Genomic DNA, 15,697 nt, shown 5'->3' on the forward strand with positions numbered 1-15,697 from the left:
TTGTTGTTTTCTTCAAGTAATTCGTGTTTCTGCAGGTTATAGGAAGACAGGGATCACTGCCACTAAGTAGATCATGATTTTGTGGCAGGTATGAGGTGCCGATCTTGAAATACCATTTACTTCAATCGACAAAAAGCTGTGCTGATGCATCGGAAGCAATGGTGAATTCATTTGCTCCCTTTTAATACTCTCGGGTCCCGTTTTGTTAATATTTACCAAATTAAAGACACTATAAAATGGAGAATCTCTGCATTTGTCAGAATTGCTTAACCTTTGTCAGTGGAAAATTACAGGCTGTGGATGGCACCGACCAGTCTGAGCCTCAGATCGATATGCAGGATGGTGAAAGATCCAGGTGTTCTCCTCATTTCCCCCTAATTAATAATATGTAGTAAAACTCTGTAAATAAACTAAAATTCATTGATATGATTGGATTGCTGCAAACGAATTGTAAATAATGTAAATAATGTTGCAAGACAGTTACCCTGCTGTTTGTTGATTGGCCGAAGTGTTAAGCCCTAGCAGAATTGTTTTGTGTTCGAGGGTAAATGTTGCATTATTCAGTTGACTAGCTTCCTTCCAAAAGCTTCTGTGAGAAACATTGATTTAGACTCTCTGTAATTGGATTGGGGAACTGTCAATAATGTATTGATGTATTGATATGTTTGATTGGATTGTAAGGGGACCACCCCTATGTAGTTTGGCCCCTCAAGGTTCGTGGACCTATAAAAGGTAGCCCCATTTTGGATCGGCGTCGATCTTCTGGAAAGGTGCTTGGGACTGCGTTACCTTTTGGACAGTGTCTGCTTGCACGAAGCTGAACGGCTTGGCCAGGCTGAGGTAAGGATCGAACCCCTGGTGGTTTAGGTATCGTATAAGGGAATTTGTGTTCGTTCTAAAAATAAAGATTAGTTGCTCCAGTGCTTGAGTCAGTGTTTTTACTGAACTAGACAAGGGGGCTAAGCTTTAGGAGCATATTTACAGTTTCACCACCCCCTTTCCTTCATCAGCACCCCAATTCCCTTGCTCATTTACAGTTACCAGATGCCTGGTTCACACATTCCTAGAACTACCTGATTCTAGTTCACGCACTCCCTTGAAATTCATATAGTTATGTTTCTCACATGAACCCCTGGGGCCATATTTCCTATGGATCCTATAAACTGAAATTCACTTAGGCCTAGATGGAGTGGGCGTAGAGAGGATGCTTCCAGTAGGACCAGAGGGCATAGCCTCAGATTAAAATGGTGTAACTTTAGAATGGTGATGAGGAAGAATTTATTTAGCCAGAGTGTGATGAATTTTTGGAATTCATTGCTACAGGGAGGCCAAGTCATTGGATATTTTTAAGGTGAAGAGTGGCAGGTTCTTGATTAGAGAAAGCTCAAAGGATCTTACTAGGAATTTTTCTTAAGGGAAGACTGGAAAATGAGATTGAGAGTGAAAAATATCAGCCATGATTGAATGGCAGAGCAGACTCAATGGACAAAATGGCCTAACTCTGCCCTTGTGTCTTATGGACTGTGGTCTTTTGGTCTTAACAGAAAAAATGTATTGTTTTGTAACAATTAACAAAAATGTGGGGGAGAAGCATTAAAATGTATAGCATCCAATATTGTCCAAATCTGTAAGTCTGGCAAATCTAAAATCCCAAGCTTGCAGGATGGGGTTTTACTGTAGTGACATATCTTCCATCTGCCGGAAGAAAATATCAGGCAAAGCTTCAGCTTGACATTGCCACCATTGTAACCTGCTTAAGCATAAAATTAGAATAGCTGCAAATTACAAGAAAGCACTATTTATAAATGGAAGAGTCAGAGATATGTATACCTGTTTTGACAAAAAAATATTTGGCTAATCCAATGATTCATATAATTTTCACTCATTGAAATGCTGGAAGTGGGAAATCTCCTCTCAGTTAAATGCAATTTTGCTGGTGATAATAAAGAATCATGACCAATCATGATATAGCAATGGGAATGAGCCCGAAGTTCTGCAAGATTTTGCATTTATTTCACACCATAATGCTATCTTGTAATTTGCAGCAATTCTAAATTTACACATAAATGTTTTACTGAGGTGGCGGCCCCATAGCAGAAGCGTCCATGTCACGGGGCTGAAAACTGGAAGTATCCTGAGCTAATTCTGCTATCATCATCATCTATTGCAACGTGTTGACTCCCATCAATTGTCGCTGGAAGCTTGCATCATATTCAGGACGGACAATGACAGCGATGTCAACATTTGAAACATGGAAGATTGACACAAAAGAAAACTGAGGTGGCTTTGCATTTTGTTTTTTTTCCTAACAGATGCAAAAGCTTCCATGCCATTAAATAAAGTAGGAAAGATTTTGCATTTATGTCACGCAATCAAGGCCGGATTTACATATAAGCTAGACAAGCTTAAGCTTAGGGCCTTGAGATCTAGGGGGGCCTACTCACCTCGCTGCCTCTCCGGACCCGTCGAACTTCGCCACCCCACCGACCATCCGCCCACCGGGACCTCCTACTCTTTGCCCGCTGACCCTGGCCACTCCACCGCCCTCCTGCAGCCTGCAGCCGTCGCCGTCACCACCGCCATACCTGTAGCCTGGACTCAGCACTGGGCCTGAAGCTTCCACGCTGCAGACTTCCACTCCCCCGGGTTTGACTGCGCTGGGTCCTAGTGCTAGTCAGCCAACCCTGGTAATCTCAGTGGCTGCTCTCAGTCCTCATAACCCCCTACCCCCTGACCCCCTGACCACCCACCACCCCTCCACCAGACATCCAGAACCAGGGGCCACAGACTAAAGTCTATTATAGACTTTATATCTCTATGGTAGAATGGAAAGTAATCAAAATGTGCGCTTAAAAAGTGCATGCGACTTAATGGACCAAACAGATCTAAGCTACATTTTAATATAAAATTGCATACATGTAAGACTACAAGTAACAAACAAAATGTGTAGATCACCTCTGATAAGTACATAGCTACAATATCACTTGTTTTAGAGACTGTGAAATGAAAAAAAAAGTAATTTAATTAAATAGATTCTGGAAAACCAATAGCCATTGGTGAAAACACAGTCCAGGCATTACATTTTGGGCTTCAGCCCCATCCTACCCTTTGGGCTTCTACCCCATCCTAACTGTGTGTTAGTTGGCTGTGCATCATATGTGTGTGGGAGGGAAGGAGAGAAGGGAGGGGGGGAGGGGGGGAGGGAGGGAGGGAGAGAAGGGAGGGAGGGAGGGAGGGAGGGAGGGAGGGAGGGAGGGAGGGAGGGAGGGAGGGAGGGAGGGAGGGAGGGAGGGAGGGAGGGAGGGAAGGAGAGAAGGGAGGAAGGACAGAAGGGAGGGAGGGAGGGAAGTAGAGAAAGGAGGGAGGGAAGGAGAGAAAGAAGTGATGGAGCGAATGAGAGAAGGGAAAAGAGAGAGGAAGGAGGGAGGGAAGAAGAGAAGGGAGGGAGGGAAGAAGGGAAGGAGAGAAAGGAGGGAGAGGGCCGGCGGCAGCAGCGGATGCCGGGGTCCGGGCTGACGGGTGTGAGCTGAGGCCGAGGTTTGTACCCCCTGCTTCAGCCCCTGGCCCTCCGTATATTGTTCACTGCGTCTCCCCAAGGAGAGAAAGGGGTGGTGCCGGGGCTGTGTGCGTGAAGCACGGTGACTGGAGGGGCAGGAGCGCTGCCCCAGGACCGTGAGGGAACGACTCACCTCCTCCGCTCCCCCTTCACTATTCCCCCTCACACCCCCTTCCCCATCTACCCCTTTCTTCCCCCTCCACCCCTCTACTTTCTCTCCGCCCCTCTCTCCCCCCTCCGCCGGCTCGGCTCGGGTCCTAGTGCTAGTCAGCCAACCCTGGTAATCTCAGTGGCTGCTCTCAGTCCTCATAACCCCCTACCCCCTGACCCCCTGACCACCCACCACCCCTCCACCAGACATCCAGAACCAGGGGCCACAGACTAAAGTCTATTATAGACTTTATATCTCTATGGTAGAATGGAAAGTAATCAAAATGTGCGCTTAAAAAGTGCATGCGACTTAATGGACCAAACAGATCTAAGCTACATTTTAATATAAAATTGCATACATGTAAGACTACAAGTAACAAACAAAATGTGTAGATCACCTCTGATAAGTACATAGCTACAATATCACTTGTTTTAGAGACTGTGAAATGAAAAAAAAAGTAATTTAATTAAATAGATTCTGGAAAACCAATAGCCATTGGTGAAAAAACAGTCCAGGCATTACATTTTGGGCTTCAGCCCCATCCTACCCTTTGGGCTTCTACCCCATCCTAACTGTGTGTTAGTTGTCTGTGCATCATATGTGTGTGGGAGGGAAGGAGAGAAGGGAGGGGGGGAGGGGGGGAGGGAGGGAGGGAGGCAGGGAGGGAGGGAGAGAAGGGAGGGAGGGAGGGAGGGAGGGAGGGGAGGGAGGGAGGGAGGGAGGGAGGGAGGGAGGGAGGGAGGGAGGGAGGGAGGGAGGGAGGGAGGGAGGGAGGGAGCCGAGCCGAGAGTAGATTACTCTGGCGCGGGGCCCCCTTACTCATGGGGCCCAATTGGGAGCAATCGGTCCAATTGGCTTAAGGCCAGCCCTGGCCTCACCTTTGTCCCCCTCCATCCCCACCTCAAAGAGTTCCGCGCCCGCCGCGATTTGGAGCTCTTCTTCCATCGCCTCCGCCTCATACCGTTCCTCGTCCCCATTGATGATCCCTTTTCCCGTCTCCAACGGACCCCCTCATCTTGGACCCCCTCATGGCCATTGGTACAATAAAATTTGGGGGTCACCATCCGACGTCGGAACGGGAGAACATTCTCAGCTGCTTGGACTTCCGAATTGGCCACTTCCTACCACGGCTGCTGAAGTCCACAGGCTGAGCTGGGTGGAGATTAACGCTGGCAGCCCTCGGCAAAGGGATCCCAGGGCTCTGCAATGTTCAAATCAGCACGACCCAAGGCTGGGAGCTCAGCAAACCACAGCTACATGATGTTGAAGCAGCAGGCCCAACACTCCAGAGCTTCAAACAGCGATCCAGGTAAGGCATCACCCTCTCCACGGTGAATCCAATATGTATTTTAAAACCAACTGTTTAATGACAACATACAGTAGGATCTAAAAGTGTCACACTGTCACTGTCGGGTAGTGATAGTCCTCTAGTTGTGGGGTGGGGGATTGGGAGGTGGGGGGGGGGGGGGTCATGGTCAATCACCCATAAGAACATAAGAGAAAGAGACAGGATCAAGGCCATAAGACCAAGATTGCTCTAACTTTCATTAAAATCATACTGTAGTTGATCTTTTCTCTCAATGCCATTTTCCAGCACACTCACCATTACTTATAATTTTCCTAATGTTTGGGAACCTATAGATTTATGGGGGGAAAGGGGGAAACTGTTTTCTAGGGTCCCTACCTGGTCGGAGAGGCAGCTTTTCTCCGGGCTGCAACGTCGACCCGTCCTCGAGGCCTACCGGGCCTGGAGCGGCGTTTCCTGTCGGGGACAGCCCAGAACCTCGGCTTCGGCTGCGGCACAGCGCTGGAGCGCTATCGTGGAGCGGAGCGGGCGATGCCTTGCCCGGGTCGCCGCGCTGGAACTCCGGTGAGCTGAGACCACCGAGTAAAACATCGCGGAGCTGCGGGACTGTGAAGCGGCCAGCTGCGGGCGGTGGCGCTGAATTTTTCACCGGGAGCCTGGGATCTCTCGGCGAGATCACCAGTGGGGGAGCTCCATCGAGCGCGGCCTGTTAGCTTCGGAAGCCGCGGTCTCCAGTTAGGAAGCGGACGCTCCAGGTATCCCAAGCCGCTGCAAAGGTTCTCCCAACGCCGGAGCACCATCACCCGGCGAGAACGGCCTGGAACATTGGGCCTCCGTAGCGGCGACTGCGGAGGCCTCAATAGGCCCGACTATGGGTGGACAAGGGGATGGGGACTGGACTTTGTGCCTTCCCTCATAATGGGAACCATTGTGGGGGGATGTTTTTTATGTTTATTGTTCAATTCTTTAATGTTGTGTCTTATCGTTATCTGTGTGCTGCATAGCAAGACAAATTTCACTACACCAATTGGTGTACGTGTCAAATAAATGCCTTTTGTCCTTTGTTCTTTTGTCCTTTGTCCTTTGCCAAAATGACGAGGAGCGTGCCTGGTTATTTCTGCACAGTGCATGTTTACACTATTGAGAGCACCGAGCCTTAATCTGGCAACTCAGATGCTAGTTCAAATGGATACCATGGGGGATTCCAGCACTGAAATCACAGAGGCTGCACGTAATAAAACTGCCAAGGATGCTACAGCTGGAATGGGCATGATTTAAAGTGAAATATGATGATTGGTGCAAACTTTACATACATTGAGATGCTTTGTGGAGAACATTATTCCAAAATTAACTATCCTTGTTCTCCTTTGGAAATAATTGCATCAGTTTATTTTAATTAAAAAAGAACATTCGCAGTGGCTCAGCTAATAGAGCTGCAGCCTAGCAGCATCAGAGACCCAGGCTTAATCCATAGGGATGGACTGAAGAACAGACAAGATAACTGTTATGTTCATAAAGTTAGAAAGCACAGTGGGTGTTGTTTTCTATGCAACCACTATGTGCTGATATGAAGTTTATCTCTCTACTCATTTTAATGACAGCAAAACATAATAGTTTTATATAAATATAGAGAGAGCAATCTGATAGCTTTGGGTATGGGAAGTGTGTAAATGTACATATCTCTTTACTTCCCATGCCCAAAACTACTAGATTGCCATATATATACTGTATATATAGAGAGAATAGTGAAATACTTGGATAGAATGGATCCGGAGAGGATGTTTCCATTAGTGGGAGAGTCTAGGACTAGAAGTCATAGCTTCAGAATTAATGAATGTTCTTTTAGGAAGGAGATGAGGAGAAATGTATTTAGTCAGAGGGTGGTGAATCTGTGGAATTCTTTGCCACAGAAGGCCAAATCAGTGAATATTGGCCAAATCAGTAGATATTTTTAAGGCAGAGATAGACAGATTCTTGATTTGTACGGGTGTCAGAGGTTATGAGGAGAAGGCAGGAAAATTGAGTTAGGAGGGAGAGATAGATCAGCGATAGGAAGCGAGTCCGGCCTAACCATGGTCATTGGTCATCGGCAAGCCGCAGATGCTGACAATCTGAAATAAAAACAGATGGCGGAGTAGACTTGATGCGCCGAACAGCCTAACACTTATGACCTTATGACCTTATATATCTATATATCTATCTATCTATATAATTGATATAATTAGCATGCGGGACGACACTATAATATTCCAACCTTCATCTAAAAGGCTGGTGCCACTGCCACTGTGAAATCTTAATGGAAAAGAACGTTGAATAAAGACATTTGATCTGTTGATTCCTTGTGTCTAAGAGTGTAATCACATTTGTATACCCCAAGTACGTGAACTTTTCCTGTAAGGTTTTCCAAAGGTATTCTTTCTGTAAGCAATCAGCCAAGTTTGGTTCTATAGGGATACGGTACATTCTCTCCATTTCCAGTTTGGTGCCAAGTTAGACAGGAGGTCATCTTCTCACCAACTGGTATAATAATATTGTCATGCTATCACTGACATCAAAAGGGCAGCACAGTGATGCAGTTATAGATCCACTGAAGAAACCTAATGTCCTCCCAGTTCCCAAAGATGTGCAGGTCAGTAGGTTAATCAGCTGCTGAACGTTGTCCCCATTGTTACATGGGAAGTAGAATCAGGGAGAAGGCAATTAGAAATGGGATTAATGTAGGAGTAGTTTTCTTTAGAGATACAGTGTGGAAACAGGCCCTTCGACCCATCGAAACCACATCAACCAGTGATCACTCCACACGCTAACACTATCCTACACACTGACGACAATTTACATTTCTGCCAAGAATGCTACAGTTGGAATAGGCATGATTCAAAGTGAAATATGATGATCGTATTTTACATACTTTACATGCATTGAGATGCTTTGTGGAGAACATTTTCCCCAAATTAACTGTCCTTTAACCTATAATTAACAACTGTCCAATTAACCTGTATATCTTTGGAGTGTGGGAGAAAGCGAGCACCCAGCGAAAGCCTACACAGGTCATGGGGAGAACATACAAACTCTGTACAGACAGCACCCGTAGTCAGGATCGAACTGGGTGTCTGGCAATTGTACTGCTGTACCACAGTCCTTCCCCTGTGGTGTACATGGGTTGTTGGGTAGATTATGGTCATCATGGACAGTGGGCTGAGAAGCATGTTTGTGTGCTACAACTATGATTTTACTTCAGAGTCACGTGAGTGACTACGTGAAGAACCCGTCCAGCACGCATGCGCGACATGAGCGTTCACGCAGTGCAACAGCGACGAACGGGAGTACAGGCGCTCCCGCTAGAAGTTTAAAACGGGACCTTCAGGTCAGTAACTTACTCTGAGGTCGTGTTTTTCCGAATCCTTGTTCTGTTTTGTGCACTCGCAGGATGAACAAGGCAAAACAGGGAAAGAAGGTCGCTCCTCGTTCGACTCCGACGGAACAGGAGCGTTCCATCAGTGGGGGGCGACCGGCGGCACCTGGACCACACATGCTGCGGTCCACAGTCACCGACGGCAATTCCGAGCCGAGCCCAGTGCCGCTAGCACAGCCTGATCAACAGCAGCGGGCTGGAGGCAAAGCAAAAAGGAAGTCGGACCGGCCGGTATTCTCTGACGAGTCCGAAGAGGAAGACTCGCCGCCCAAGAGCGGCAGAAGCAGCCACTTGAGCCATATGGAGAGGCTCATGGAGCAAATGCTCCAGCGAGATGGAGCAAGCTCGCCAAGGGAGCACAGGCACTCCCGCACCAGTGCACTACAATGCACTGGCCATCGCATCTCCCTCAGCTGTGGGGAGCATTGGCGACCAGGGCTGGGCTGGTGAGGAACAGGGGTCACTGGCCGAAGATGTCGGGAGTATGCACGGGGTACAGGAACAGGAAGAGCTGCTGGGTGTGGTAAACCACTACGTGGCTCATTGACTACATGGCGGCCAGCATTGACTACCTGTCCTTTAAACCTCTGCAAGAACAGGTAGTCAATGAGGCGTTGGACCTCTACTCGCCTCCAGAGAACTGCGTTTCACTCAATGTACCCGCCGTCAATAGTCAAATCTAGGGTACATTGGGCAGGGTATCAGAACCCAAGAATTGAAACTGCAGCGCATACTGAAGCTCCTGACGTTAGCTATCACCTCCTATGCTTGTTCCGTGGAAGGGGTAGACATGACTACCAATCAGCAAGATACCCTGGCTCTACTGTGTAATACTCAGTACAAGATCAATAACCTCCGCAAGGAAGCAATAAGGCCTGCCCTCAATCCTAAATTTGCAGGACTGTGCAAAACACCGGCCTCAGAGCCACAGATCCTGCTATTTGGCAAGGACTTGTCCAAACAAGTCAAAGACCTGGAGGAGGCATCAAAAGCATTTGGCCTCATGAGGGCAGGACCCGGAACGAGCAGAGCCACTTAACCCAGACGGCAGTACCCCATCGCATCCGCCAGACGACGTCAACCTCATGGGACTGGTGAAAGCTCGGGGCCCGCATACCATCCCCGGAAGCCTTTTTTAGGCCAGGGCCCAGAGCGGGCCCCATGGAAAATGCGCCACCCCCACCCAGCTCCACCCTGACAGACGAAAAGTCAGAAACAGAAGAAAGGAACACACCAATAATTATGGAGGTAGGTGGGTCTGGTTCCTACCAGCACATAAAAAGTGGGGGAACTGTACTAACAGGGGGGAGATTACACCTGTTCATGGAAGCATGGAGGACTATCACACATGACAGTATTCATGGATACAAAATTGAATTTATTCAAGAAAACATGCCACCAGTTCAGCATGCACCCCAAAGGGGCTTTACCCTCTCACTAAAGGAAAACCAGAGGGTCTAGCAGAACTGGTGTGGTTACTTTCAAAGGGTATCATTGAGAAATCTAAACATGAACCTTTGGAATTTGTCTCAAATATATTTACCAAAAACAAAAAAGATGGTGGATGGCGCATCATCATTGACTTAACTACATTAAATACTTTCGTTAAGTATATACACTTCAAAACGGAAACATTTGTAACTGCCAAACAACTGATTTCCAAAGGATACTTTATGGCAAGCATCGATTTAAAAGATGCCTACTATTCAGTATCTATTCATAAGGATCATCGTAGATATCTAAAATTTACCTGGATGGGGCAACTATGACAGTTCAAAGCATTGCCTAATAAGTTAACATCAGCCCCAAGACTGTTTACCAAGATATTAAAACCAGCCTTGGCAATATTAAGAAAAAAAAAACATATTGTCATGGCATATCTTGATGATATTTTGATAGTAGACAAAACCATGGAATTAGCTAAATCAGCTGTGTTAGCTACTAAACATTTGTTTGAAACCCTGGGATTTGTCTTACATCCAGATAAATCTAAGTTGACGCCATCCACAACTATGGACTATCTGGGATTCACAATTAACTCAGTCCACATGTCTGTAACGTTGCCAAAAGAGAAATCAGCAGAATTGGCACAGACGTGTAACAATTTAATGGTTAACAATCGACCAACCATCCGACAAGTGGCAAGAGTAATTGGCAAAATAGTAGCAGCATTTCCAGCTACACAATTTGGACCTTTGCACTATCAAAACTTACAAAGAGCAAAGGTGCAAGCGTTAAAACGACATGCAGGTCATTTTGACCGAACCATGAAATTACCCATTGAACCAATATCAGAGTTACAATGGTGGATAGAGAACATTTGGCATAGTTCCAGTCCTATCATCATCAATAACCCAACGTTAACTATACAAACAGATGCTAGTGCTCAAGGCTGGGGAGCAACTAATACCATATCCAGCACAGGTGGTAGATGGACTAACCTAGAATCATCACTACTACAGACACTGGGCATAAACTATTTTGAAATGTTGGGTGCGTTCTATGGTTTAAAAGCATATTGTACAAATATGCACCATTTGCATGTTCGTTTACAGGTTGATAATACCACGTTGGTGACCTATATTAACCATATGGGTGGGATAAAATCGATATCATGTGACAATTTGGTCAACACAATCTGGCAATGGTGTGTAAATAGACATATTTGGCTATCAGCAACTTACCTACCAGGTAAGCTAAATACAGTGGCAGACACCAGGTCACGCAAGTTCAATGATAACACCGAATGGATGTTAAATCCTAAAGTATTTGCTGAAATTACAAACCAGATATCGATCTCTTTGCATCTCGACTGAATCACCAGGTACCGATGTATGTCGCTTGGGAACCAGACCCTGAGGCAGCAGCGATAGATGCGTTCGCGCTGGACTGGGGGAACTATTTTTTCTATGCCTTTCCCCCCTTCTGCCTCATCAGTCGGGTACTACTCAAAATACAGATGGACTCTGCTTCAGGCATTTTGGTAGTACCCGGCTGGCCTACACATCCATGGTACCAAGTGCTCCTTGACAGGGTCATTTAAACTCCAATGACCATTCCCAGCGGACCAGATCTACTGATTCACCTGGTGTCAGGCATAAGTCATCCATGCCATGACAGAATTAACCTACTGGGTTGCAGATTCTGAAAAGACCATTGCTGGGCCTGGGATTATCTAACAGGACCATGAACACGATGACAGCGTCCCACCGTATATCCACCAGGAAACAATACCTCTCGAGCATAAGGAAGTGGGAAACATACTGCTCGAATACAGGGACAACATACTCATCAACCACCGTAACTAATGTACTGGAGTTCCTGGCCGGCCTTCACCATAATGAAGGACTGAGCTATAGCGCCATCAATAGCACCAGAAGTGCTCTGTCAGCCTACTTAAAACAGGCACCAGGACAACAGGCCATAGGGTCTCATCCGCTGGTGATCAAACTAATGAGAGGGATCTTCAATTCAAACCCCCCAAGACCTAGGTACACCAAGATCTGGGATGTCAGTGTTGTCCTGACATACCTAAGGGGATGGTCACCAGCCAGATCCCTCACTCTGGAACAGCTAACCCTGAAAACTGTCATGCTGATGGCGCTAGTCTCAGCACAAAGGGTCCAGTCCCTCCACTTACTCAGACTGGACAACATGGTTATAACACCAGACCGTATTACATTTACTATTCAGAAGCTGGTAAAGCAGAGCAGACCAGGGACTTCAGGCCTTGTTATGGATTTCCGGGCGTACCCACCTGACCACCGGTTATGTGTCATGACTCATTTGCTGGTTTACATCAACACAACAAGAGATTCCCGAGGGAGAGAAAAAGCTCTATGGGTCAGCCACAAAAAACCTCATGGTCGGGTGTCGAGCCAAACCATCTCCAGATGGCTCAAGCATGTACTGGGAGCTACTGGAGTGGATACTGACGTTTACACATCTCACTCCACCAGGGCAGCATCCACATCGGCGGCTAAAAGGATGGCGTGCCATTAGACCACATCCTGGCTACAGCGGGGTGGTCCATGGAGAAAACATTCCAAACGTTCTACGACAAGCCGTTAGCAGAACCTGTTTTATTTGCAGAAATAATTTTAGACTCTGCAAACATATAATTTAAGCCCGGGGGGCGCATTATTTTCTTTTTGTTATTGTTCAAATAAATACCATTATTGTTTCACAAACAGATTCATGGTTGATTATGATAACATACTTCCTCCCTTGGATGACTTCGACAGCGAGTGAAGTATGAACTATTACACGGTTTGAAATCACAGAGCTTTAAAATCTTCACGTAGTCACTCACGTGACTCCGAAATAAAATAGTAAGATGAAACGAGAACTTACCAGTTTGAAGTTTGATCTGTATTTTATGAGGAGTTACGATGGAGTTACGAGGGATTACGTGCACTCCGCTCCCGCCCTCAATTATAGAGATCAACTGATAACTTAGTTCTCCTTGTCTTTACTATGTTTATTTCAATTATTGTGTTGTTTCTGTGATTCCACACCGCTGCTTTGAAGTATGTCACGCATGCGTGCTGGGCGGGTTCTACACATAATCCCTCATCGTAACTCCTCATAAAATACAGATCAAACTTCAAACTGGTAAGTTCACGTTTAATCTTACTACTCTTTGACTCACCTTTAGATATGTCTTCAGAATATAATAGTGACAAGAACAATTATAATACAAACAATTATAAAATAATTATAAATGCTGATTTTGATTTATTTTTTTTGCAAATCGTTTTGCACCACCTTTTTAATAAAGTATTTCTAAAATGTATCTGCAATTAAACCTTAGTTAAGAGGTTGTTTACAGGCCTAAATTTAAACACCTGCCTAAATTGTGATTGTGACAAACTCAGTGTCTTTAGTAATCAGTAGTTGATGAAAAGAAGATGTGAAGAAACAAATGCTGCACAAATTTGCCCGAGAGGACGGTGCTTTGAAATCATTCTCCAGTAATGACCTTATCTGTCGATGTTTCACCAAAAACCAAATAGGCACATTAAGTATGACAAATTGTGACTGCCCTTTCCTCGGCATTGATTGCAACATCCAGACCAAGGATTAAATACATCGGCTCAAAATGTTCCTGACCTTTGGAAAAGCAGGCACTGAGGAATAGATACAGTATGAGGTCCACATGACTGGCGGATGGGTGTGAAAAAGGAAGTGGTGGATTTGTGACTTTACACCACACAGCTATTTTACCATTGCTGTTTCTTTGGGTAATTGATACCCCCATCTGACAAGGGTGAAATGTATGCGAATAAGGGTTCTACCATTTGATTAAACATAAGGTTTAACAGTCTACCTTGTGGCATGAATGCTCCTAGAGCACTGCTTAATGAGCCTTCCAAAGAGCCTTCCCATAATTTGAGGAAGGACATTCTTGCCATTGAGGGAGTGCAGCGTAGGTTTACAAGGTTAATTCACGGGATGGCGGGACTGTCATATGCTGAGAGAATGGAGCAGCTGGGCTTGTACACTCTGGAGTTTAGAAGGATGAGAGGGGTATCTCATTGAAACATATAAGATTGTTAAGGGCTTGGACACACTAGAGGCAGGAAACATGTTCCCGTTGTTGGGGGAGTCCAGAACCAGGGGCCACAGTTTAAGAATAAGGAGTAAGCCATTTAGAACGGAGATGAGGAGACATTTTTTCTCACAGAGAGTGGTGAGTCTGTGGAATTCTCTGCCTCAGAGGGCGGTGGAGGCAGCTTCTCTGGATGCTTTCAAGAGAGAGCTAGATAGGGCTCTTATAAATGGCGGAGTCAGGGGATATGGGGAGACGGCAGGAACGGGGTACTGATTGGGGATGATCAGCCATGATCACATTGAATGGCGGAGCTGGCTCGAAGGGCCGAATGGCCTAGTCCTGCGCCTATTGTCTATTGTCTATTAACAGAGAAACCCTGAGGAAAGTATCAAGCGTTACTTCTTAGCGTTGGGAGAGCAGGCACGGTGGTAGAGTTGTTGCCTCAAAGCGCCAGAGACCCAGGTTTGATCTTGACTATGGGTACTGTCTGTGCGGAGTTTGTACTGTCTCCCTGTGAACACGCGAGTTTTCTTTCAGTTCCATTGTTGTCCATGATACACTCCCAATCGTCATTCATCCAGGTAACATATCTTGCATGTGCAGGAAAGAACTGCAGATGCTGGTTTAAATTGAAGGCAAACACAAAATGGTGGAGTAACTCAGTGGGACAGACAGCGTCTCCGGAGAGAAGGAATGGGTAACATTTCGGGTCGAGACCCTTCTTCAGACTTGTCGAGCTTCTGCTGTTGGAATAACTTAGGTCACATGCGGTTATTAAGATCTAAAGACTTTATTAGCGTTACAACATAGGTAACTTCATCTTAATACGTGACTCAAGACTGAGGGAGAAAGGGCTGAGAAGCTTTCTGTTAAACTAGTGGATGTAGCTACAAAGTATGACTCATAACATGAGTGACACTGATCTACATCCTCCCTCTTAAAGAATTAAATGTCAGTACAAAACCATTGACTAAATAAGGCATGCATAGCAATGGATAATAAGCTGGAGGAAAGTCAAACATAGCCCGGGTACTTCACGGTGGGCTTGCAAACATGACCAGCACGTGTGCGATAAAAAACATCTTAGTTTTTCCCGACCGGTGGACACAGGTGACCGAGATTAAACCAGCATTCCCGGTGATGAAACAGGGGGCTGCAGCGCAGGCGGATGGGGTGTTGCCACTGGCAAAGCAGCCGCTCCCGAAGTGGGTTCTTGTGCTGGTGTAGGCGGATTAATGCCGCTGGGCACGGACAGCAGTACACTTGTACGGTCTGGATAATACGGACCTGGAGTCGGCTCATTCGCAGGCAGGATATGTTGTCTGTTACACCTGTAGGTGCCGCCATCGGCATTGATCAGATATGAGTGTGGCTCAGAAGCAGTTCCAGAAATTACACCGATACGGTCATGACCTTTGTCAATTTGCTAACGAACCACCTGCCCCTTGGTTAATGGTGGCAGTGGCCTACTTGTCTTGTCATACCACTGTTTTTGAATGTCATGCTTTTGTTGTAACCTGGACTTGACTTCCGATGGTGGAACCACCTGTGGGATCAATGCCTGATCCGCCACAGGCACCGTGGCTCGGGTCTGCCTTGACAATAAACGTTGAGCGGGTGAACCCAAAATGGGGATGTGGGAGATGTTGCGTAGGTTTAGCACATCCAGGTACATGTCGAAATTAGCTCTGTATGATCATTCCATGATCTGTTTGGAA

Source organism: Amblyraja radiata, chromosome 5 (genome assembly GCF_010909765.2).
Source record: "Amblyraja radiata isolate CabotCenter1 chromosome 5, sAmbRad1.1.pri, whole genome shotgun sequence".
Taxonomy (NCBI): Eukaryota; Metazoa; Chordata; class Chondrichthyes; order Rajiformes; family Rajidae; genus Amblyraja; species Amblyraja radiata.